At 49.8% G+C, this 22387-nt stretch overlaps 1 long non-coding RNA gene across 3 annotated transcripts in view; it reads right to left on the bottom strand.

Annotated features, from left to right (window-relative positions):
* Positions 1-22387, bottom strand: part of LOC143923683 (uncharacterized) — a 39867-nt gene that overhangs the window by 9347 nt on the left and 8133 nt on the right. For 2 of the 3 annotated variants that reach the window (XR_013261765.1, XR_013261766.1), the window contains exon 2: positions 3170-3261. The exons of the other annotated variant lie outside the window; for it this stretch is intronic. This is a non-coding gene — a long non-coding RNA (uncharacterized LOC143923683). The remainder of the gene's footprint in view (positions 1-3169; positions 3262-22387) is intronic. 3 annotated transcript variants of the gene reach the window in all.

The following is a 22387-nucleotide window of genomic DNA, read 5'->3' on the forward strand; positions in this document are numbered from 1 at the left end:
TTACCCGCTGATCAACCTGACCTCTTGTATACACCACCAGCAATCAAATCTGATGCCACTGATCTTCTACCTACTGTTCAGCCTGACACTACTAATCTTTTACCCGCTATCCAGCTGGACTCCATTGGTACTTAACCTGCTGCCCAGCCAGATTCCACTGATCCTTTACAAACTGACCAGCCTGATACGCCACCAGCTATCCAGTCTGATGACACTGCTCCTCTACCTACTGTCCACTCTGACTCTACTAACCCTTTACCTGCTGTCCAGCTTGAATCCATTGGTATTTCACTTGTTGCCTAGCCATATGCCACTGATTCTTTATCTGCTGACAAGCCTGATGTTGCTTATATACCACCTGTTGCCCAGCCTGCCTCTGCTAGTTTTGTGCCTGCTGCCCAGTCAGTCTCTGGTACTATGGTCAAGATATCACCAGCTCCAGAGGTCTAATACCCCCGCATCTCTGTGCTTGTTGCATGCCTGGCATGGGTTACCCGTTTGGTCTTAGATTCCCATAGACAACTTTCATGAGCTATTTGCTTATGTTGTGCCAAAGCTTGGTGGTCCAGATTTCTGCTTTTTATTGACAGCCCCAGTAGTAGAGGTGTTCTGGGTGAGGGCAGATTTCCATATGACTTTTGTCCTGATCCAGTTGTAATGTGTGCCTCTGCGACTCCAAAGGTGTTAGGGGACCTTTGCTGGGGAACCAATGTCTTGGTAAGACCTGAATGACTGTTAAAATCCCTTCCACTTACACGTACAGCCCCAGTAGTAGAGGTGTTCTGGGTGAGGGCAGATTTCCATATGACTTTTGTCCTGATCTAGTTGTAATGTGTGCCCCTGCCACTCCAAGGGCATTAGGGGACCTTTTCTGGGGGAGCCAATGTCTTGGTAAGACCTGGGTGACTGTTAAAATCCACTTACACGTACAGCTCCAGTAGTAGAGGTGTTCTGGGTGAGGGCAGATTTCCATATGACTTTTGCCCTGATCCAGATGTAATGTGTGCCCCTGCCACTCCAAGGGAATTAGGGGACCTTTTCTGGGGGAACCATTGTCTTGGTAAGACCTGGGTCACTGTCAAAATTCCCTTACACGTACAGTTTTCAGTAGTAGAGGTGTTCTGGGCGAGGGCAGATTTCCATCCTGATCCAGTTGTAATGTGTGCCTCTGCAATTCCAAGCGTATTAGGGGACCTATGCTGGGGAACCAATTCCTTGGAAAGACCTGGGTGACTGGTAAAATGAAAAACAGTAAAGGGACTCTAAGTTAAGCCTGCAAATAGTGATGATCCCAGCATTGGGATATGTTCTGTCTTGTGGAGCTGCAAGATCCAAGTGTTGTACTTCTTAAAGAATCTGATCTGCAGGGCACTCAGCCAGCTTCCAGACCCCAGCAGCAGGGCACTCAGCCAGCTTCCAGACCCCAGCAGCAGGGCACTCAGCCAGCTTCCAAACCCAGGAGGCAGGGCACCTAGCTAGTTGCCAGAACCGGGTGGTAGGGTATCTAACAGACTGAAGGACTATCAATTTTCAAAAGTACCTTGTATCATATTATAGGGCACTTTTAAAGCAGAACAGGTTGCTTTCAACCAAACTATAAACACATCTTATGGCTGGTGTCATAGCTGATCACCAACACAACACCATGAGAACTGCAGATCAAGCAGAAATTAAGATGGAAGCTTCCTTGCATGTAAAGGATAAGAGGTCAGTGGACATAATAGTAACCACCAACAATGGTGTCAGTGGGTGCAAAAATCCCCAGCATTGGTGTCAGTAGAAGCAATATTAACCCCCAAGCATTGATGTCAGTGGACCTGATCCTAGGTAATATTATGCCTATTTGGATGCACTGTGCCCGCACGGGTGTGCTGGAGAGCCGCAACCTCGGAGCTGCCTTGCAGCGCAACATGCACACCTCCAGTGGCTGTGGTGAAGGCCAGGTGGCTCCTTAGACCTGTGACTCTGGCACACCTCCGTTTGCATGCGGTCACACTGCTCCAACTCCAAAAAATAGCCACAAAAATAGCTGAATTAAAATAAAAATTGAGTCCATTCAAAGATGTGTCAGAATACAAAGAAAAATCTCAAATACAAAAGTTTTTGGCTAAAGTTGATAAAGACATCGAAACATAAAAAAAACTTAAAAATACCAAAGGGATTGGAATGACTATAGAGAAAACAAAGTACCCGTATTTATCAACGTATAACACGCACATTAATTTTAAGAGGGAGGTTTAAGGAAAAAAAAAAACTTAAATTTTAAATAAGAACTTTGAAGCAAAATAAGGGTCAGTGCCAATCTGCAGCTTCACAAGTGCCATCAATGCAGCCTCATTAGCCCACATCAGTGCAGTCTCGCCATTGCCATCAATGCAGCACCCTCACCAATAACCCTTAATGCAGCAGCCTCACCATTGCCTTCCATGCAGCAGCCTCACCATTGCCTTCCATGCAGCAGCCTCACCATTGCCTTCCATGCAGCAGCCTCACCATTGCCTTCCATGCAGCAGCCTCACCATTGCCATCAGTGCAGCAGCCTCACCATTGCCTTCCATGCAGCAGCCTCACCATTGCCATCAGTGCAGAAGCCTCACCATTGCCTTCCATGCAGCAGCCTCACCATTGCCATCAGTGCAGAAGCCTCACCATTGCCATCAGTGCAGAAGCCTCACCATTGCCATCAGTGCAGAAGCCTCACCATTGCCTTCAATGCAGAAGCCTCACCATTGCCATCAGTGCAGCAGCGTCACCATTGTCTTCCATGCAGCAGCCTCACCATTGCCATCAGTGCAGCGGCTTCACCATTGCCTTCCATGCAGCAGCCTCACCATTGCCATCAGTACAACAGCGTCACCATTGCCATCAGTGCAGCAGCGTCACCATTGCCTTCCATGCAGCAGCCTCACCATTGCCATCAGTGCAGCAGCATCACCATTGCCATCAGTGCAGAAGCCTCACCATTGCCTTCAATGCAGAAGCCTCACCATTGCCATCAGTGCAGCAGCGTCACCATTGTCTTCCATGCAGCAGCCTCACCATTGCCATCAGTGCAGCGGCTTCACCATTGCCTTCCATGCAGCAGCCTCACCATTGCCATCAGTACAACAGCGTCACCATTGCCATCAGTGCAGCAGCGTCACCATTGCCTTCCATGCAGCAGCCTCACCATTGCCATCAGTGCAGCAGCATCACCATTGCCATCAGTGCAGCAGGCTCACCATTGCCATCAGTGCAGCCTGATCGATGCCCATCTGCAGCCTAGAGCAGACAGGGAGTGAGTGGGACGAGTGTCAACAGATTACATACAGTGAGAATCTCCAGTGATAGTCAGAACAGCAGTCCAACGGCGGCCCAGGAGCTGGGAATTATTACATGGGCCGCCAAGGGGCAGCACAGTGGTGGAGTGGTTAGCACTCTCACCTAGCAGAAATGGGGTCGCTGGTTCAAATCCCGACACCATCTGCCTGGAGTTTGCATGTTCTCCCTGTGCCTGCGTGGGTTTCCTCCGGGTACTCCGGTTTCCCCCCACACTCCAAAGATATGCTGGTAGGTTAATTAGATCCTGTCTATAAATTGGCCTAGTATGTGTTTGTAAGCACATCAGAACCCTATGGGGTAAAGCACCACACTATATCAAGGTGCAACTCAAGGGGATGTGGTAGAAGCACCCACCCACCCCACTACCTCAAATGTAATTTACTAAGTGTTCAATAAAGGATTTCAATTCGAAAAGAGGTTGTCCATGTCATTTACTGGGAAGAGGAAATGAATGAATTATAGTAATGATTCGTTATGGTATATTACAAGAACTAGGAACTAGAAACATTGTCTAAACCTCTGGTTTATGGAGACTGAAATGTAGAGTAACAAGTGGTAAGAGGTTATGAATAAAGCTATATGTACTGCGAATCAGTGGAGTTGGTGATGGTGGCCCTGGTAGTGAGGGAACAGGCTACCAGGACCTCCCTCACCTGTTCATGTTCCCCACTTAGTGACTGGGTCTCCATCTTGGAGCCACTGCACTACAGGGACTGCTAAGGGGCTGAGCCTGTGGTCTCGGAATCTAAGGCCTAGATGAATCTAGTATCAAAGGCGGCTCTAGGCTTTGTAAGGCCCCATTCACATCAATAATGGGAAAAATAATTCAAGAGATAAAAATTAACTGTATAAATTGCATATATTAAGAGTTTTAAATTCTATGAACTATGAATTCACCATTTATAGAATTTTCTCTAACCAATTCTTCTTTACATGCATATTTTTCTCCATTTACATGAAGGTCAGGTTAATATAACCCAGCCAGCACAGCGTTCCCCCATATATCAGAGTGTGCAGGATTCCCCCTTACAGTGCAAGGGAACTCTGATATAAAGGGGAATGTTGTGGCTCATGATCTAAGGGGGAACCTGCAGACTTTGGTGTAAAGGGGAACTCTAATGTAAGGGAACGGGGGGGGCTCTGGTGACCAAAGCGTACCTTTATATCAGAGTCCACTGCATTCCCTTTTACATCACAGAGTTCCAACTTGTATTTAAAATGGAAACTCTAATGTGGAGGGGGCTCTGGAGCACCTTCCACAGAGTGAGAGTCGCAGACATGATACAAGAGATGGTCAGAGGCTGCAAACATGATACAGGAGATGATCAGAACTGCAGACATAATACAGGATATGATCAGAGATTACAGACATGATACAGGAGATAATCAGAGAATACAGACATGGTACAAGAGTTGGTCAGAGACTGCAGACATGATATAAGAGATGGTAAGAGACTGCAGACATGATACAAGAGATGGTCAGAGACTGCAGACACAATACAAGAGATGGTCAGAGACTACAGACACGATACAAGAGATGGTCAGAGACTGCAGACATGATACAAGAGATGGTCAGAGACTGCAGACATGATACAGGAGCTAATCAGAGAATACAGACATGGTACAAGAGTTGGTCAGAGACTGCAGACATGATACAAGAGATGGTCAGAGACTACAGACACGATACAAGAGATGGTCAGAGACTACAGACACGATACAAGAGATGGTCAGAGACTGCAGACATGATACAGGAGATAATAAGAGAATACAGACATGGTACAAGAGTTGGTCAGAGACCCGCAGACATGATACAAGAGATGGTAAGAGACTGCAGACATGATACAAGAGATGGTCAGAGACTACAGACACGATACAAGAGATGGTCAGAGACTACAGACACGATACAAGAGATGGTCAGAGACTGCAGACACGATACAAGAGATCAGTGGCGGCTGGTGCTCACAATTCTTGGAGGGGGGTGCAAACAAACTGTAAAAAAAAGAAAAACATCAATTGCAGCCCATCTGTGCCCATCATATGCAGCCACTGGATGGGATTGGGGTGGGGTGGATGGAGCCGGTATATGATTGGGGTGGGGTGGATGGAGCCGGGATGGGATTGAGGTGGATGGATGGAGCTGCGATGGAATTGGGGTGGGATGGATGGAGCTGCGATGGGATTGGGGTGGGATGGATGGAGCTGGGATGGAATTGGCGTGGGGTGGATAGAGCCAGGATTGGATGGGGGGTGGATGGTGCTGGGACTGGATGGGGGGGGATGGATGGAGCCAAGATGGAATTGGGGTGGGATGGATGGAACCGGGATGGGTTTGGGGTGGGGTGGATGGAGCCAGCGTTGGTATCAGTGACCACAATAACAATGCCCAGCAATGGTGTCAGTGGATGAAATGATATCTTCCAGCATAGAGATCCTTTCACACTGCGCCACCTAGGGTTTCAGCTGTAAAGCGGCGCTATTTTTAGTGCTGCTCTACCGTCGTTTTAGCGGCGCTAATCAGTCGCTAGCGGGGGCGGTTTTAACCCCCCGCTAATGGCCGAAGAGGGGTTAAATCCGTCTGCAAAACGTAGTCGGCAGTATAGCAGCGCTGCCCCATTGATTTGGCTTTTTGCAGGCGCTATTTTTAACGCTATAGCCCCTGCAAAATGCCCTCAGTGTGAAAGGGGGTCTAATGCCAATATTTGCAACAATAACCCCCATCATTGGTGTCAGTGGTCTCAATAAAAACCTCCAGATTTGGTGTCAGTCACTGCAATAATAACCTCCAGCACTGGTGTCATTGACTGCAATAATAACCCCCAGCACAGGTATTCGTGTCTGCAATAACAACCCCCAGTATTGGTATGAGTGGCCAAAATAACCCCCAGCATTGGTGTCAGTGGTCAAAATTAAAACCTCCAGCTTTGCTGTCAGTCACCGCAGTAATAACTAGGGATGTACCGAAATTTCAGCCGCCAAAACATATCGGCCGAAAATGGCCCTTTCGGCAAAAAGCCGAAAGAGAATTTCCGCCGATACTGGTGCCGAAAATGGGGCGGGGCCTGTGGGGCTTGGCCCCACCCATCACGGGGGTGTCATTCTGTCTTTAGCTCTCCTCCTCCCCTCCCTCCTCACCCATGCTGCAGTCAGCCTGTGGGGTCTCGCTCTAAAGTCCCCCTCTCCACAGTGTATGTCTTCTCAGCCGATGTGTAAATCGGCTGTGCAGGAGCTGGGCACGCTGTTTACTGTGAAAGTGAAAGCAAAGGAGAGCCGTCTAGCAGTGTGTGCTGTGCTCCCTGCCTCCCCCTAGAGTGCAGTACCCAGCATGGAGATTAATGTAGAGCTGCAGCTGCCAATTTTAAAAAAAGAGACAAATAAATAAATAAATTGTGTCACTTTTATTCCTATTACAAGGAATGTAAACGTCCCTTGTAATAAAAAAAAAAGCATGACAGGTCCTCTTAAATATGAGATCTGGGGGTGAAAAAGACCTCACATCTCATATTTACATTAAAATGCATAACATTATTTTTTTTAAATGGCCGTTTAGGAGGTATCGACGGAAGTGACGTTTTGACGTCGCTTCCACCCTGCAATGATATGGAGATGGGTGGGGGCCATCTTCGGCTCCAGTAAGCGGCGCGAGGGCCCCCGGATCGCGCCAGGCCCCCTTTCCCATCGTTGCTAAAAGTGATCTTGCAGCGAATCCACCACAGAGACCACCTTTATCTTGTAGCGAACCGCCCGCTGAATACCAGGGTTATGGCAAGTAGCTGCTGCCATTACAACAATATCCTCCTTCAAAGTCATCACATAAAACGACGGCAGGCGGTCCGGAAGTGGCCCGTAAATATTAAAGTGATATTAAAGCCTTGTTTTTTTTTTATTTTTCAAGTATGGTTTTGCACAGAGCAGCCCGGATCTTACTCTTCTCAGGTCCCACACCGGCGCCCCTGGCCCCTCCCTCCTGCCGCTGCTGTGGGGTCACCCAAGCAGGCGAGCTTTCAAGCTGTGGCTCTGTGTGTCCATTCACACACAGAGCCGAGGCTTGGTCCCGCCTCTCCATCTCCTGGTTGGCTCACTGGCTGTGATTGACAGCAGCAGGAGCCAATAGCACAGCCAAATAGTAGTGCGAGTCCCCCAGAGAGGTTCTGGTGGACATCGTTGGATGGAGAGGGGGCTTAGGTAAGTATTAGGGGGGCTGCTGCACACAGAAGGTTTTATTTTTTTACCTTCATGCATAGAAGGTAAAAAATCTTGTGCCTTTATAACCACTTTAACCACTTCCCGACCAGCGCACGCCAATGTACGTCAGCAGAATGGCACGGGCAGGCATATTGGCATACAGGTACATCCATTTTTATATGCTGCTCTGCCATCACGTGCGCGCCGCCGGCGGCACGCTCGTGTGCTGGTCGGGACCCCCGTGAGTCCGGTCGCCAGTCCCGCGGACTCGATCGCCGCGGGGATACCCGCAATTGTCTCATGGGGCGGCTGAACGGGGAGATGCCGTTGTAAACAGCATCTCCCCGTTCTGCCTAGCAACAAGTGACGCTTATCTCTGCTCCATGTGATTGGAGCAGAGATCAGTGTTCACTAACACAAATCCCAGCCCCCCACAGTTAGTAACACACCCCTAGGAACACTTAACCCCTACACTGCCACCCCCTGGTTAACCCCTTCACTGCCACTGTCATTTACACAGGAATCAGTGCATTTGTATAGCACTGATTGCTGTATAAATGACAATGGTCCCAAAAATGTGTCAAAAATGTCCGATTTGTCTGCCATAATGTCGCAGTCCCAATAAAAATCGCTGATCGCCGCCATTACTAGTAAAAAAAAAATATTATTAATAAAAATGCCATAAAACTATCCCCTATTTTGTAAACGCTATAACTTTTGCGCAAACCAATCAATAATCGCTTAATTGCGATTTTTTTTACTAAAAATATGTAGAAGAATACGTATCGGCCTAAACTGAGGGGAAACATTTTTTTTATATATATTTTTGGGGGATATTTATTATAACAAAAAGTAAAAAATAATGTGTTTTTTTTTTTTGCAAAATTGTCGCTCTATTTTTGTTTATAGCACAAAAAATAAAAAACCGCAGGGGTGATCAAATACCACCAAAAGAAAGCTCTATTTGTGGGGAAAAAAAAGGATGTCAATTTTGTTTGGGAGCCACGTGGCACGACCGCGCAATAGTCAGTTAAAGCGACGCAGTGCCGAATCGCAAAAAGTGGTCTGGTCTTAAGCCAGCAAAAATGGTCCGGTCTGAAAGTGGTTAAGGCCCGGTTTACACCAGAACGCAGTGCAGGAAACCCCCATCCCGTGTATGTTTCCTGAACCGCATTCAAAACGCACTGCAGATACAATCTGCAGCGGGTGTCAATGTTTGACTTAACCATTTGCGGTCGTTGTGCCCGCTCCGGTTTAGGGGGCATGCCCCTCCTGTGATCGCTGTGTCTGGATTACCGTTAGCGGTACTTGGTCATAGCGATCTCACGATAACAATGTCAACAACCTGTCATGAATGGATTTCTATTCATGAACAGCTTGCTCGCTGTTGTGGACTGTGATGGGCCCACAGATAACACATGGTACTTGGCTACCTGTACCATGTGATCAGCTGTAGCCAATCATAGGTCACAACCAAAAGCAAAATGGTTAACCCATTCACAGGTCCAATGTGGCTGACACAACTTAGCAATTATATTTAAATCACTGTATAAGCAATAACAATGTAAAAAAAAATTTTTTTTAAATCCCTGACCACCCGCCAGAGTAGTACAAAAAAAAAGTTACATACTGTCACCAGTCAGTATCCCTGATCACCGCCACACCAGTTATATGATGACGCTGTACTGCACCAGAGACAGAATGGAATTTTTTTATTTTTAACCGCTTCCTGCCCGCCCTATAGCCGAATGACGGCTTTAGGGCGGGCGGCTTCCCTCGCCTGGCCGTCCCTGGACGGCCTGGTGTTTACTTCCGCAATGCGCGCCGCCGCGGGCGCGCATCGCGGAAGTTCTGTGTTTGCCGTGTCCCCCGGGGACAGGCAAACACAGATCGCTGTAAACGGCCAATCACAGCGGCCGTTTACAGCGTGATCGGCGTGTCCAATGGGAGATGATCTCATATGTAAACATATGAGATCATCTCTCAGCGCCGCTCTCCCTCCTCACACAGACAGCGTGTGAGAGGGGAGAGAAGAACGGCTGCAGCAGCCGTCAGTGTAAAAAAGAAAAAAAAAAAAAAAAAGTCAAAAAAAAAAGTTTAAAAAAAAGTGCCATCCTCCCCCAGAGCCATCCTCCCCCAGAGCCATCCTCCCCCAGTGCCACCCCCCCCCAGTGCCATGCCCCCCCCAGTGCCATCCTGCCCCAGTGCCATCCTGCCCCAGTGCCATCCGCCCCAGTGCCATCCTGCCCCAGTGCCATCCTGCCCCAGTGCCATCCGCCCCAGTGCCATCCGCCCCAGTGCCATCCACCCCAGTGCAATCCACCCCACCCCAGTGCCACCTGCCCGCAGTGCTATCTGTCCCCAGTGCCACCTGTTGTCAGTGCCATTTGTCCCCAGTGCCATCTGTCATCAGTGCCACGTATAAGTGGCATCTGTCATCAGTGCCACGTGTTATTAGTGCCACATAGTGCCATCTGTCATCAGTGCCACGTATTAGTGCCATCTGTCATCAGTGCCACGTATCAGTGGCATTTGTCATCAGTGCCACCTGTCAGTGTCACGTGCCATCTGTTGTCAGTGTCACGTGTCATCAATGCCACTTATCAGTGCCATCTGTCATCAGTGTCACGCGTCATTGGTGCCACGTATTAGTGCCATCTGTCACCGGTGGCACGTATTAGTGCCACGTGTCATCAGTGCCACGTATTAGTGCCACGTGTCATCAGTGCCACATATTAGTGCCACGTGTCATCAGTGCCGCGTATTAGTGCCACGTGTCATCAGTGCCACGTATTAGTGCCATGTGTCATCAGTGCCACATATTAGTGTCATCTGTCATCAGTGCCACGTGTTATCAGTGCCACGTATAAGTGTCATCATTGCCACGTATCAGTGCCATCTGTCATCAGTGTCACGTGTCATTGTCCTGGTATTTCAAAAGTGTAATAAGTAGTCAACAAGTTAGATGTGTAATTTATGCTTCTAGAACACGTGATGGCGCTCCCTGCATGTTGGGCCTCTCTATGTGGCCAGGCTGTGAAAAAGTCCCACACATGTGGTATTGTAATACTCAGGAGGAGTAGCAGAATTTTTTGGGGGGTGTCATTTGTGGTATACACATGCCACGTGAGAGAAATAACCTATTACAATGACAATTTTGTGGAGAAAAATAAAGAAAATGAAAAATCTTCATTTTGCAAAGAATTGTGGGAAAAAAATGACAACATCAAAAAGCTCACCATGCCTCTTACTAAATACCTTGGAATGTCTACTTTCCAAAAAGGGGTCATTTGGGGGGTATTTGTACTTTCCTGACTTGTTCGGGTCACAAGAAGCGAGATAGGTCACCAGTACATCAGATGTGATCAATTTTGTGCGATTCGCACCACAGCTTGTAGACTCTCTAACTTTCACAAAGACCAAATAATATCCACTAATTTGGGTTATTTTTACCAAAGACATGTAGCAGTATAAATTGTGGCCAAAATTTATGAAGAAAAATTAATAATTTGCATAATTCTGTCACAGAAACAAAGAAATATGCGTTTTTTTTCAAAATTTTCGGTCTTTTTTCATTTATAGCGCAAAAAATAAAAACCCCAGAGGTGATCAAATACCACCAAAAGAAAGCTCTATTTGTGGGAAAAAAAGGACACAAAATTCATTTGGGTACAGTGTTGCATGACTGAGTAATTGTCATTCAAAGTGTGAGAGCACCGAAAGCTGAAAATTGGTCTGGGCAGGAAGGGTGTTTAAGTGCCCAGTAAGCAAGTGGTTAAGGTAGAAAAAAAATTTGATTTAATTTCATAGTAGGTGAGGTTGAAAAAAGACACAAGTCCATCAAGTCCAACCTATGTGTGTGTGAGATAATATGTCAGTATTACATTGTATATCCCTGTATGTTGCAAACGTTCAGGTGTTTATCTAATAGTTTCTTGAAATTATCGATGCTCCCCGCTGAGACCACCGCCTGTGGAAGGGAATTCCACATCCTTGCCGCTCTTACAGTAAAGAACCCTCTATGTAGTTTAAGGTTAAACCTCTTTTCTTCTAATTTTAATGAGTGGCAAAGAGTCTTGTTAAACTCCCTTCTGCGAAAAAGTTTTATCCCTATTGTGGGGTCACCAGTACAGTATTTGTGTATTTAAATCATATCCCCTCTCAAGCGTCTCTTCTCCAGAGAGAATAAGTTCAGTGCTCACAACCTTTCCTCATAACTAATACCCTCCAGACCCTTTATCAGCTTTGTTGCCCTTCTTTGTACTCCCTCCATTTCCAGTACATCCTTCCTGAGGACTGGTGCCCAGAACTGGACAGCATACTCCAGGTGCGGCTGGACCAGAGTCTTGTAGAGCGGGAGAATTATCCTTTTATCTCTGGAGTTGATTCCCTTTTTTAATGCCAATATTCTGTTTGTTGGCAGCAGCTTGGCATTGCATGTCATTGATGAGCCTATCATCTACTAGGACTAGGGGTGCAACGGATCAAAAAACTCACGGATCGGATCATTTTTTTGGATCAGCGAATAATAATTAAATTTCCAAAAACCTGTGAAAATTCCACCACCCCACTGTAATATTGGCTGAGTATGGCTGGGTACGGCTGAGCATGGCTGGGTACTACCGAGTATTGCAGAGTATGGCTGGGTATGGAAAGGTAGTTCCTAAGGCCGAGGCCACGGAACGCTCTCTGCCGATCGTGGCTTGTGCCGATCCGAACAGGGTGACCAATTCGGGTTAAGCGGATCGGTGACGATCTGTTGCACCCCTAACTAGGACCCCCAGGTCCTTTTCTTTTCCATTCCTACAGACTAAATAATATACCCCGATTGGGATTTTCTCTACCAAAAGACATGTAGCAGAATACATTTTGGCCTAAATTTAGCAAAAAAATTATTTTATTGGATTTTTTTTTTTTTATAACAGAAAGTAGAAAATGCCATTTTCTCCCCCAAATTTTTGGTGTTTATTTGTTTATTTAGCAAAAAATTAAAAACCCAGGAGGTGATCAAAAAAAAAAAAAAAATTATACATATACATACATTATATATATATATAAATATATATAAAATTTAATTTGGGTACAGTGTTGCATGACTGCGCAATTACTAGTTAAAGTAGCGCAGTGACAACTAGAAAAAAAAAAAAAAAAAAAAAACACTGATCGGTTGTCGACCAGTCGCCATCATTATACCGCGCCAGGTTGGCTCCCCTGCACAAATTGCTGTAGGTGTACGCTGGCCACTTTAAGAGCGACGGGGGGTGGGTCCCGCTAAAAATCACTGATCGCCGCCACTACTAGTAAAAAAATAAATTATAAAAATCCCATAACTCTATCCCCTATTTTGTAGACGCTATGACTTTTGCGCAAACCAATCGATATACGCTTATTACGATTTTAACAAAAATATGTAGAATACATATTGGCCTGAACTGAGGAAGAAGTTTTTTTGTGTGTTTTTTTTTTTTGGGGGATATTTATTATAACAAAAAGTAAAAAATATTGTTTTTTATTTTCTTTAAAATTGTGCCCCTCCTGTCGCATTCCTGTGTCCCTCTTAGTGCCGGTTCACACTAGCGCGATGCCAGACATCACATGTAATTCGCAGCGCACTGCTGTTCACATTACATGCGATGTCTGTGCGGGTGCGACGTCAGCCATACAGATAGTATGGCTGATATCGCACCGCATTTGATGCAAACACGCACAGGACCCTTTTTTCTGCTCGGACCAGAATCGGATCACATGTGTGTTCACACGTATGAGATCCGATTCATGTCCGAACTGTCAGTTCGCAGTGCGATACGCAAGCTGAAATGGGGGTGTCGTTAACATATAATGACACTCCCCAGCAGTTTGCATATGGCAGTGTGAACTGCTGTGCGTGTCGGGAGCGATGCGGGAACCCGCACATGATTCGCAGGGTTCTCGCATCGCGCTAGTGTGAACCGGCACTTACAGCCCGTGCTCCTCTTACGCCGCGTACACACGACCGGACTTTTCGACGGACCAGGTCCGACGGTCTTCACGACGGAGGTCCGACAGACTTTCCCACACACGAACGGACTAAGTCCGGTGGAAAGTCCGTTGATTTTGAACGTGATGGTGTAAACGGGACTAAATAAGGAAGTTCAATAGCCAGTAGCCAATAGCTGCCCTTGCGTCCTATTTGGTCTGTCGGACCAGCATACAGAGGAACGGTTTTCCCGATGTTTAGTCCGTCGGATAGATTTGAAACATGTTCTATTTCTAGGTCCGTCTGATTTTTTTTTTAAAACGGTCAGACAATCCCAAACACGATCGGATTGTCCGACGGACTGATTGCGTCGGACCGAGTCTGCCGGAAAGACCCGTCGTGTGTACGCGGCATTAGAGCCCCTTTGTCTCCTTCTTGTGGCCCTAACTGTGTCCCTCCTGTGTCCTTCTTGTGGCCCTCTCGTGACCCATTTTTTCTCCTTCTTGTGGCCCCTCCTGTGTCCTTCTTGTGGCCCCTGTGCCCTTCCTCTATCCTTCTTGTTTCCTCTGTGCCCCTCCTGTATCCTTCTTGTGGCCCCTGTGCCCCTCCTGTATCCTATATGTGGCCCCTGTGTCATTCCTGTATCCTACATGTGGCCCCTGTGCCCCTCCTGTATCCTACATGTGGCCCCTGTGACATTCCTGTGTTCTTCTTGTGGCCCCTGTGCCCCTCCTGTGTCCTTATTGTTGCCCCTTCTGTATCCTTCTTATTGCCCCTCCTGTATCCTTCTTATTGCCCCGGTGCCCCTCCTGTATCCTTCTTATTGCCCCTGTGTCCCTCCTGTATTCTTCTTGTGGCCCGTGTCCTTCTTGTTGCCCCTGTGCCCCTCCTGTATCATTCTTGTTGCCCCTGTGCCCCTCCTGTATCCTTCTTATTGCCCCTGTGCCCCACCTATATCCTTTTTGCCCCTGTGCCCTTCCTGCATCTTTCTTTTTGCCCCTATGGCCCTCCTGCATGCTTCTTATTGCCCCTTGTGCCCCTCCTGTATCCTAAGTGTGGCCTCTGTGCCCCTCCTGTCTCCTACGTGTGGCTCTTGTGTCATTTCTGTGTCTTTCCTGGGGCCCCTATGCCCCTCCTGTATCCTTCTTGTGGCTCCTGTGCCCCTCATGTATCCTCCTTGTTGCCCCTCCTGTATCCTTTGTGGGGCCCGTGTCCCTCCTGTATCCTTCTTGTTGTCCTGTGCCCCTCCTGTACATTCTTGGTGCCCCTGTACCCCTCCTGTACCCTTCTTGTGGCCCCCGTGCCCCTCCTGTATCCTACATGTGGGCCATGTGTCATTCCTGTGTTCTTCTTGTGGCCCCTGTTCCCCTCCTGTGTTTTTCTTGTTGCCCCGTATCCTTTTTGTTGCCCTGTACCCCTCCTGTGTCCTTCTTGTTGTCCCTTTCCCCCTCTTGCATCCTTCTTTTGCTCCTGTGCCCCTCCTGTATCCTTCTTATTGCCCCTGTGCCCCTCCTGTATTCTAAGTGTGGCCCGTGCCCCTTCTATATCCTACGTGTGGCTCTTGTGTCATTTCTGTGTCCTTCTTGGGGCCCCTGTGCCCCTCCTGTATCCTTCTTGTGGCTCCTGTGCCCCTCATGTATCCTTCTTTTTGCCCCTCCTGTATCTTTCCTTTTGCCCCTGTGCCCCTCCTGTATCCTACTTGTGGCCCCTGTGCCTCTCCTGTATCCTTCTTGTCGCTGCTGTGCCCTTCCTGTATCCTTCTTGTTGCCCCTGTGCCCCTCCTGTATCCTTCTTGCTGCCCCTGTGCCCCTTCCTGTATCCTTCTTGTTGCCCCTGTGCCCCTTCCTGTATCTTTCTTATTGCCCATGTGCCCCTCCTGTATCCTTCTTATTGCCCCTGTGCCCCTCCTGTGTCCTTCTTATTGCCCCTGTGCCCCTCCTGTATTCTTCTTATTGACCCTGTACCCCTCCTGTATCCTTTATGTGGCCCCTCTGTCCTTCCTGTATCCTTCTTGTTGCCCCTGTGCCCCGCCTGTATCATTCTTGCTGCCCCTGTGCCCCTCCTGTATCATCCTTGTTGCCCCTGTACCCCTCCTGTATCCTTTGTGTGGCCCCTGTGTCCCTCCTGTATGCTTCTTGTTGCCCCTCCTGTATCCTACTTGTGGCCCCTGTGCCTCTCCTGTATCCTTTGTGTGGCCCTCGTGTCATTTCTGTATCCTTCTTGTGGCCCCTGTGCCCCTCCTGTATCCTACCTGTGCCCCTCCAGTATCCTTCTTGTTGCCCTGTGCCCCTCCTGTATCCTTCTTATTGCCCCTGTACCCCTCCTGTATCCTACGTGTGGCCCCTGTGTCATTCCTGTGTTCTTCTTGTGGCCCGTTCCCTTCCTGTGTCGTTCTTGTTGCCCCTATGCCCCTCCTGTGTCCTTCTTGTTGCCCCTGTGACCCTCCTGTGTCCTTCTTGTTGCCCCTGTGCCCCTCCTGTGTCCTTCTTGTTGCCCCTGTGCCCCTCCTGTATCCTTTGTGTGGCCCCTGTGCCCCTCTTGTATCCTTCTTATTGCCCCTCTACCCCTCCTGTGCCCTTCCTGTGTTCTTCTTGTTGCCCTTGTACCCCTCCTGTATCCTTCTTATTGCCCCGTGCCTCTTCTGTATCCTTTGTGTGACCCCTGTGTTATTTCTGTATCCATCTTTTTGCCCCTGTGTCCCTCCTGTATCCTTCTTGTTGCCCCTGTACCCCTCCTGTGTCCTTCTTGTTGCCCCTGTACCCCTCCTGGTGCTGCTGTTCCCCTCCTGTATCCTTCTTGTGGCCCCTGTGTCATTCTTGTGTCCTTGTTGCCCCTGTGCCCCTCCTGTATCCTTCTTATTGCCCCTGTGCCCCTCCTGTATCCTTCTTGTTGCCCCTGTGCCCCTCCTGTATCCTTCTTGTTGCCCCTGTGCCCCTCCCATGTCCTTCTTGTTGCCCCTGTGCCCCTCCTGTGTCCTTCCTATTGCCCCTCTACCCCTCCTGTGTCCTTCTTGTTGCCCCTGTGCCCTTCCTGTGTTCTTCTTGTTGCCCTTGTACCCCTCCTGTATCCTTCTTATTGCCCCGTGCCTCTTCTGTATCCTTTGTGTGGCCCCTGTGTTATTTCTGTATCCATCTTTTTGCCCCTGTGTCCCTCCTGTATCCTTCTTGTTGCCCCTTTACCCCTCCTGTGTCCTTCTTGTTGCCCCTGTACCCCTCCTGGTGCTGCTGTTCCCCTCCTGTATCCTTCTTGTGGCCCCTGTGTCATTCTTGTGTCCTTGTTGCCCCTGTGCCCCTCCTGTATCCTTCTTATTGCCCCTGTGCCCCTCCTGTATCCTTCTTGTTGCCCCTGTGCCCCTCCTGTATCCTTCTTGTTGCCCCTCTACCCCTCCCATGTCCTTCTTGTTGCCCCTGTGCCCCTCCTGTGTTCTTCTTGTTGCCCCTATACCCCTCCTGTATCCTTCTTGTTGCACTTGTAACCCTCCTGTATCCTTCTTATTGCCCCTGTACCCATCCTTTGTTCTTCATGTTGTCCCTGTACCCCTCCTTTGTTCTTCATGTTGTCCCTGTACCCCTCCTTTGTTCTTCATGTTGTCCCTGTGCCCCTCCTGTATCCTTTGTGTGGCCCCTGTGCCCCTCCTGTATCCATCTTGTTGCCCCTGTGCCCCTCCTGTATCCTTCTTATTGCCCATGTGCCCCTCCTGTATCCTTCATGTTGCCCCTGTGCCCCTCCTGTATCCTTTGTGTGGCCCCTGTGCCCCTTCTGTGTCCTTCTTGGGGCCCTTGTGCCCCTCCTGTATCCTTCTTGTTACCCCTGTGCCCCTCCTGTATCCTTCCTGTTGCCCCTGTGCCCCTCCTGTATCCTTCCTGTTGCCCCTGTGCCCCTCCTGTATCCTTCCTGTTGCCCTTGTACCCCTCCTGTATCCTTTGTGTGGCCCGTGGTCCTCCTGTATCCTTCTTGTTGCCCCTCCTGTATCTTCCTTATTTCCCGTGTGCCCCTCTTGTATCCTTCTTATTGACCCTGTACCCCTCCTGTATCCTTTATGTGGCCCCTCTGTCCCTCCTGTATCCTTCTTGTTGCCCCTCCTTTATCCTTCTTATTGCCCCTGTGCCCCTCCTGTATCCTTATTGACCCTATACCCCTCCTGTATTCTTCTTGTTGCCCCTGTGCCCCTCCTGTATCCTTCTTGTTGCCCCTGTGCCCCTCCTGTATCCTTCTTATTGCCCATGTGCCCCTCTTGTATCCTACTTGTGGCCCCTGTGCCTCTCCTGTATCCTTTGTGTGGCCCTTGTGTCATTTCTGTATCCTTCTTGTGACCCCTGTGCCTCTCCTGTATCCTACCTGTGGCCCCTGTTCCCCTCCAGTATCCTTCTTGTTGCCCTGTGCCCCTCCTGTATCCTTCTTATTGCCCCCGTACTCCTCCTGTATCCTTCTTGTGGCCCCGGTGCCCCTCCTGTATCCTGCGTGTGGCCCCTGTGTCATTCCTGTGTTCTTCTTGTGGCCCCTGTTCCCCTCCTGTGTCCTTCTTGTTGCCCCTATGCCCCTTGTGTGTCCTTCTTGATGCCCCTCCTGTATCCTTTGTGTAGCCCCTGTGCCCCTCTTTTATCCTTCTTATTGCCCCTCTACCCCTCCTGTGTCCTTCTTGTTGCCCCTGTGCCCTTCCTGCGTTCTTCTCGTTGCCCTTGTACCCTTCCTGTATCCTTCATGTTGCCCCTGTACCCCTCCTTTGTTCTTCATGTTGTCCGTGTACCCCTCCTGTATCCTTTGTGTGGCCCCTGTGGCCCTCCTGTATCCTTCTTTTTGCCCCTGTGCCCCTCCTGTATCCTTCTTGTTGCCCCTGTACTCCTCCTGTGTCGTCCTTGTTGCCCCTGTGCCCCTCCTGTTGCTGCTGTGCCCCGCCTGTATCCTTCTTATTGCCCCTGTACCCCGCCTTTGTTCTTCATGTTGTCCCTGTACCCCTCCTGTATGCTTCTTGTGGCCCCTGTGCCCCTCCTGTATCCTTTCTTGTTGCCCCTGTGCCCCTCCTGTATCCTTCTTGTTGCCCCTGTGCCCCTCCTGTATCCTACTTGTGGCCCCTGTGCCTCTCCTGTATCCTTTGTGTGGACCCTGTGTCATTTCTTTATCCTTCTTTTTATCCCCTGTGCACCTCCTGTACCCTTCTTGTCGCTGCTGTGCCCCTCCTGTATCCTACTTGTGGCCCCTGTGCCTCTCCTGTATCCTTTGTGTGGACCCTGTGTCATTTCTTTATCCTTCTTTTTATCCCCTGTGCACCTCCTGTACCCTTCTTGTCGCTGCTGTGCCCCTCCTGTATCCTTCTTATTAATCCTGTACCCCTCCTGTATTCTTCTTGTAGCCCCTCCTGTATCCTTATTGTTGCCCCTGTACCCCTCCTGAATCCTTTGTGTGGCCCCTGTGTCCCTCCCGTATCCCTCTTGTTGCCCCTGTGCCCCTCCTGTATCCTTCTTGTTGCCCGTGCCCCTTCTTGTTGCCCGTTCTGTATCCTTCTATGTGCCCCTGTACCCCTCCTGTATCCTTCTTGTTGCTGCTGTGCCCCTCCTGTATCATTCTTGTTGCCCCTGTACCCCTCCTGTATCCTTCATATTGCCCCTGTGCCCCTCCTGTATCCTTATTGCCTGTGTGTCCTTCCTGTATCCTTTGTGTGGCCCTTGTGTAATTTCTCTGTCCTTCTTGTGGCCCCTGTGCCCCTCCTGTATCTTACTTGCGGCCCCTGTGCCCTTCCTGTATCCTTCTTGTTGCCCTGTGCCCCTCCTGTACATTCTTAGTGCCCGTCCTGTATCCTTCTTGTGGCACCTGTGCCCTTCCTGTATCCTTCTTGTTGCCCTGTGCCCCTCCTGTATGCTTCTTGTGGCCCCCGTGCCCCTCCTGTATCCTACATGTGGGCCATGTGTCATTCCTGTGTTCTTCTTGTGGCCCCTGTTCCACTCCTGTGTCCTTCTTGTTGCCCCTGTACCCCTCCTGTATCCTTCTTGTTGCCCCTGTACGACTCCTGTATCCTTCTTGTTGCTGCTGTGCCCCTCCTGTATCCTTCTTGTTGCTGCTGTGCCCCTCCTGTATCCTTCTTGTTGCTGCTGTGCCCCTCCTGTATCCTTCTTGTTGCCCCTGCTGTGTCCTTCTTGTTGCCCCTGTACCCCTCCTGTGTCCTTGTTGCTGCTGTGCCCCTCTTGTATCCTTCTTGTTGCCCCTGTGCCCCTGATGTATCCTTATTGACCCTATACCCCTCCTGTATTCTTCTTGTTGTCCCTGTGCCCCTTCTGTATCCTTTTTGTTGCCCCTGTGCCCCTCCTGTATCCTTATTGCCTGTGTGCCCTTCCTGTATCCTGCGCGTGTCCCCTGTGCCTCTCCTGTATCCTTTGTGTGGCCCTTGTGTAATTTCTGTGTCCTTCTTGTGGCCCCTCCTGCATCTTACTTGTGGCCGCTGTGCCCCTCCTGTATCCTTCTTATTGTCCCTGTGCCTCTCCTATATCCTTCTTATTGACCCTGTACCCCTCCTGTATACTTCTTGTTGCCCCTGTACCCCCTCCTGTAGCCACCTCGTTGCCCCTCCTGTATCATTCCTATTGACCCTGTACCCCTCCTGTATCCTTTATGTGGCCCCTCTGTCCCTCCTGTATCCTTCTTGTTGCCCCTCCTTTATCCTTCTTATTGCCCCTGTGCCCCTCCTGTATCCTTATTGACCCTATACCCCTCCTGTATTCTTCTTGTTGCCCCTGTGCCCCTCCTGTATCCTTCTTGTTGCCCCTCCTGTATCCTTCTTATTGCCCATGTGCCCCTCTTGTATCCTACTTGTGGCCCCTGTGCCTCTCCTGTATCCTTTGTGTGGCCCTTGTGTCATTTCTGTATCCTTCTTGTGACCCCTGTGCCTCTCCTGTATCCTATCTGTGGCCCCTGTTCCCCTCCAGTATCCTTCTTGTTGCCCTGTGCCCCTCCTGTATCCTTCTTATTGCCCCCGTACTCCTCCTGTATCCTTCTTGTGGCCCCGGTGCCCCTCTTGTATCCTGCGTGTGGCCCCTGTGTCATTCCTGTGTTCTTCTTGTGGCCCCTGTTCCCCTCCTGTGTCCTTCTTGTTGCCCCTATGCCCCTTGTGTGTCCTTCTTGATGCCCCTCCTGTATCCTTTGTGTAGCCCCTGTGCCCCTCTTTTATCCTTCTTATTGCCCCTCTACCCCTCCTGTGTCCTTCTTGTTGCCCCTGTGCCCTTCCTGCGTTCTTCTTGTTGCCCTTGTACCCCTCCTGTATCCTTCATGTTGCCCCTGTACCCCTCCTTTGTTCTTCATGTTGTCCGTGTACCCCTCCTGTATCCTTTGTGTGGCCCCTGTGGCCCTCCTGTATCCATCTTGTTGCCCCTGTGCCCCCCCTGTATCCTTCTTATTGCCCGTGTGCCCCTCCTGTATCCTACATGTGGACCCTGTGCCTCTTCTGTATCCTTTTTGTGGCCCCTGTGTCATTTCTGTATCCTTCTTTTTGCCCCTGTGCCCCTCCTGTATCCTTCTTGTTGCCCCCTGTACTCCTCCTGTGTCGTCCTTGTTGCCCCTGTGCCCCTCCTGTTGCTGCTGTGCCCCGCCTGTATCATTCTTATTGCCCCTGTACCCCTCCTTTGTTCTTCATGTTGTCCCTGTACCCCTCCTGTATGCTTCTTGTGGCCCCTGTGCCCCTCCTGTATCCTTTCTTGTTGCCCCTGTGCCCTTCCTGTGTTCTTCTTGTTGCCCTTGTACCCCTCCTGTATCCTTCTTATTGCCCCGTGCCTCTTCTGTATCCTTTGTGTGGCCCCTGTGTTATTTCTGTATCCATCTTTTTGCCCCTGTGTCCCTCCTGTATCCTTCTTGTTGCCCCTTTACCCCTCCTGTGTCCTTCTTGTTGCCCCTGTACCCCTCCTGGTGCTGCTGTTCCCCTCCTGTATCCTTCTTGTGGCCCCTGTGTCATTCTTGTGTCCTTGTTGCCCCTGTGCCCCTCCTGTATCCTTCTTATTGCCCCTGTGCCCCTCCTGTATCCTTCTTGTTGCCCCTGTGCCCCTCCTGTATCCTTCTTGTTGCCCCTCTACCCCTCCCATGTCCTTCTTGTTGCCCCTGTGCCCCTCCTGTGTTCTTCTTGTTGCCCCTATACCCCTCCTGTATCCTTCTTGTTGCACTTGTAACCCTCCTGTATCCTTCTTATTGCCCCTGTACCCATCCTTTGTTCTTCATGTTGTCCCTGTACCCCTCCTTTGTTCTTCATGTTGTCCCTGTACCCCTCCTGTATCCTTTGTGTGGCCCCTGTGCCCCTCCTGTATCCATCTTGTTGCCCCTGTGCCCCTCCTGTATCCTTCTTATTGCCCATGTGCCCCTCCTGTATCCTTCATGTTGCCCCTGTGCCCCTCCTGTATCCTTTGTGTGGCCCCTGTGCCCCTTCTGTGTCCTTCTTGGGGCCCTTGTGCCCCTCCTGTATCCTTCTTGTTACCCCTGTGCCCCTCCTGTATCCTTCCTGTTGCCCCTGTGCCCCTCCTGTATCCTTCCTGTTGCCCCTGTGCCCCTCCTGTATCCTTCCTGTTGCCCTTGTACCCCTCCTGTATCCTTTGTGTGGCCCGTGGTCCTCCTGTATCCTTCTTGTTGCCCCTCCTGTATCTTCCTTATTTCCCGTGTGCCCCTCTTGTATCCTTCTTATTGACCCTGTACCCCTCCTGTATCCTTTATGTGGCCCCTCTGTCCCTCCTGTATCCTTCTTGTTGCCCCTCCTTTATCCTTCTTATTGCCCCTGTGCCCCTCCTGTATCCTTATTGACCCTATACCCCTCCTGTATTCTTCTTGTTGCCCCTGTGCCCCTCCTGTATCCTTCTTGTTGCCCCTGTGCCCCTCCTGTATCCTTCTTATTGCCCATGTGCCCCTCTTGTATCCTACTTGTGGCCCCTGTGCCTCTCCTGTATCCTTTGTGTGGCCCTT

This window comes from Lithobates pipiens, unplaced genomic scaffold (genome assembly GCF_037356315.1).
Source record: "Lithobates pipiens isolate NorthernLeopardFrog02 unplaced genomic scaffold, aLitPip1_a1.2 Scaffold_22, whole genome shotgun sequence".
NCBI classification, from domain to species: domain Eukaryota; kingdom Metazoa; phylum Chordata; class Amphibia; order Anura; family Ranidae; genus Lithobates; species Lithobates pipiens.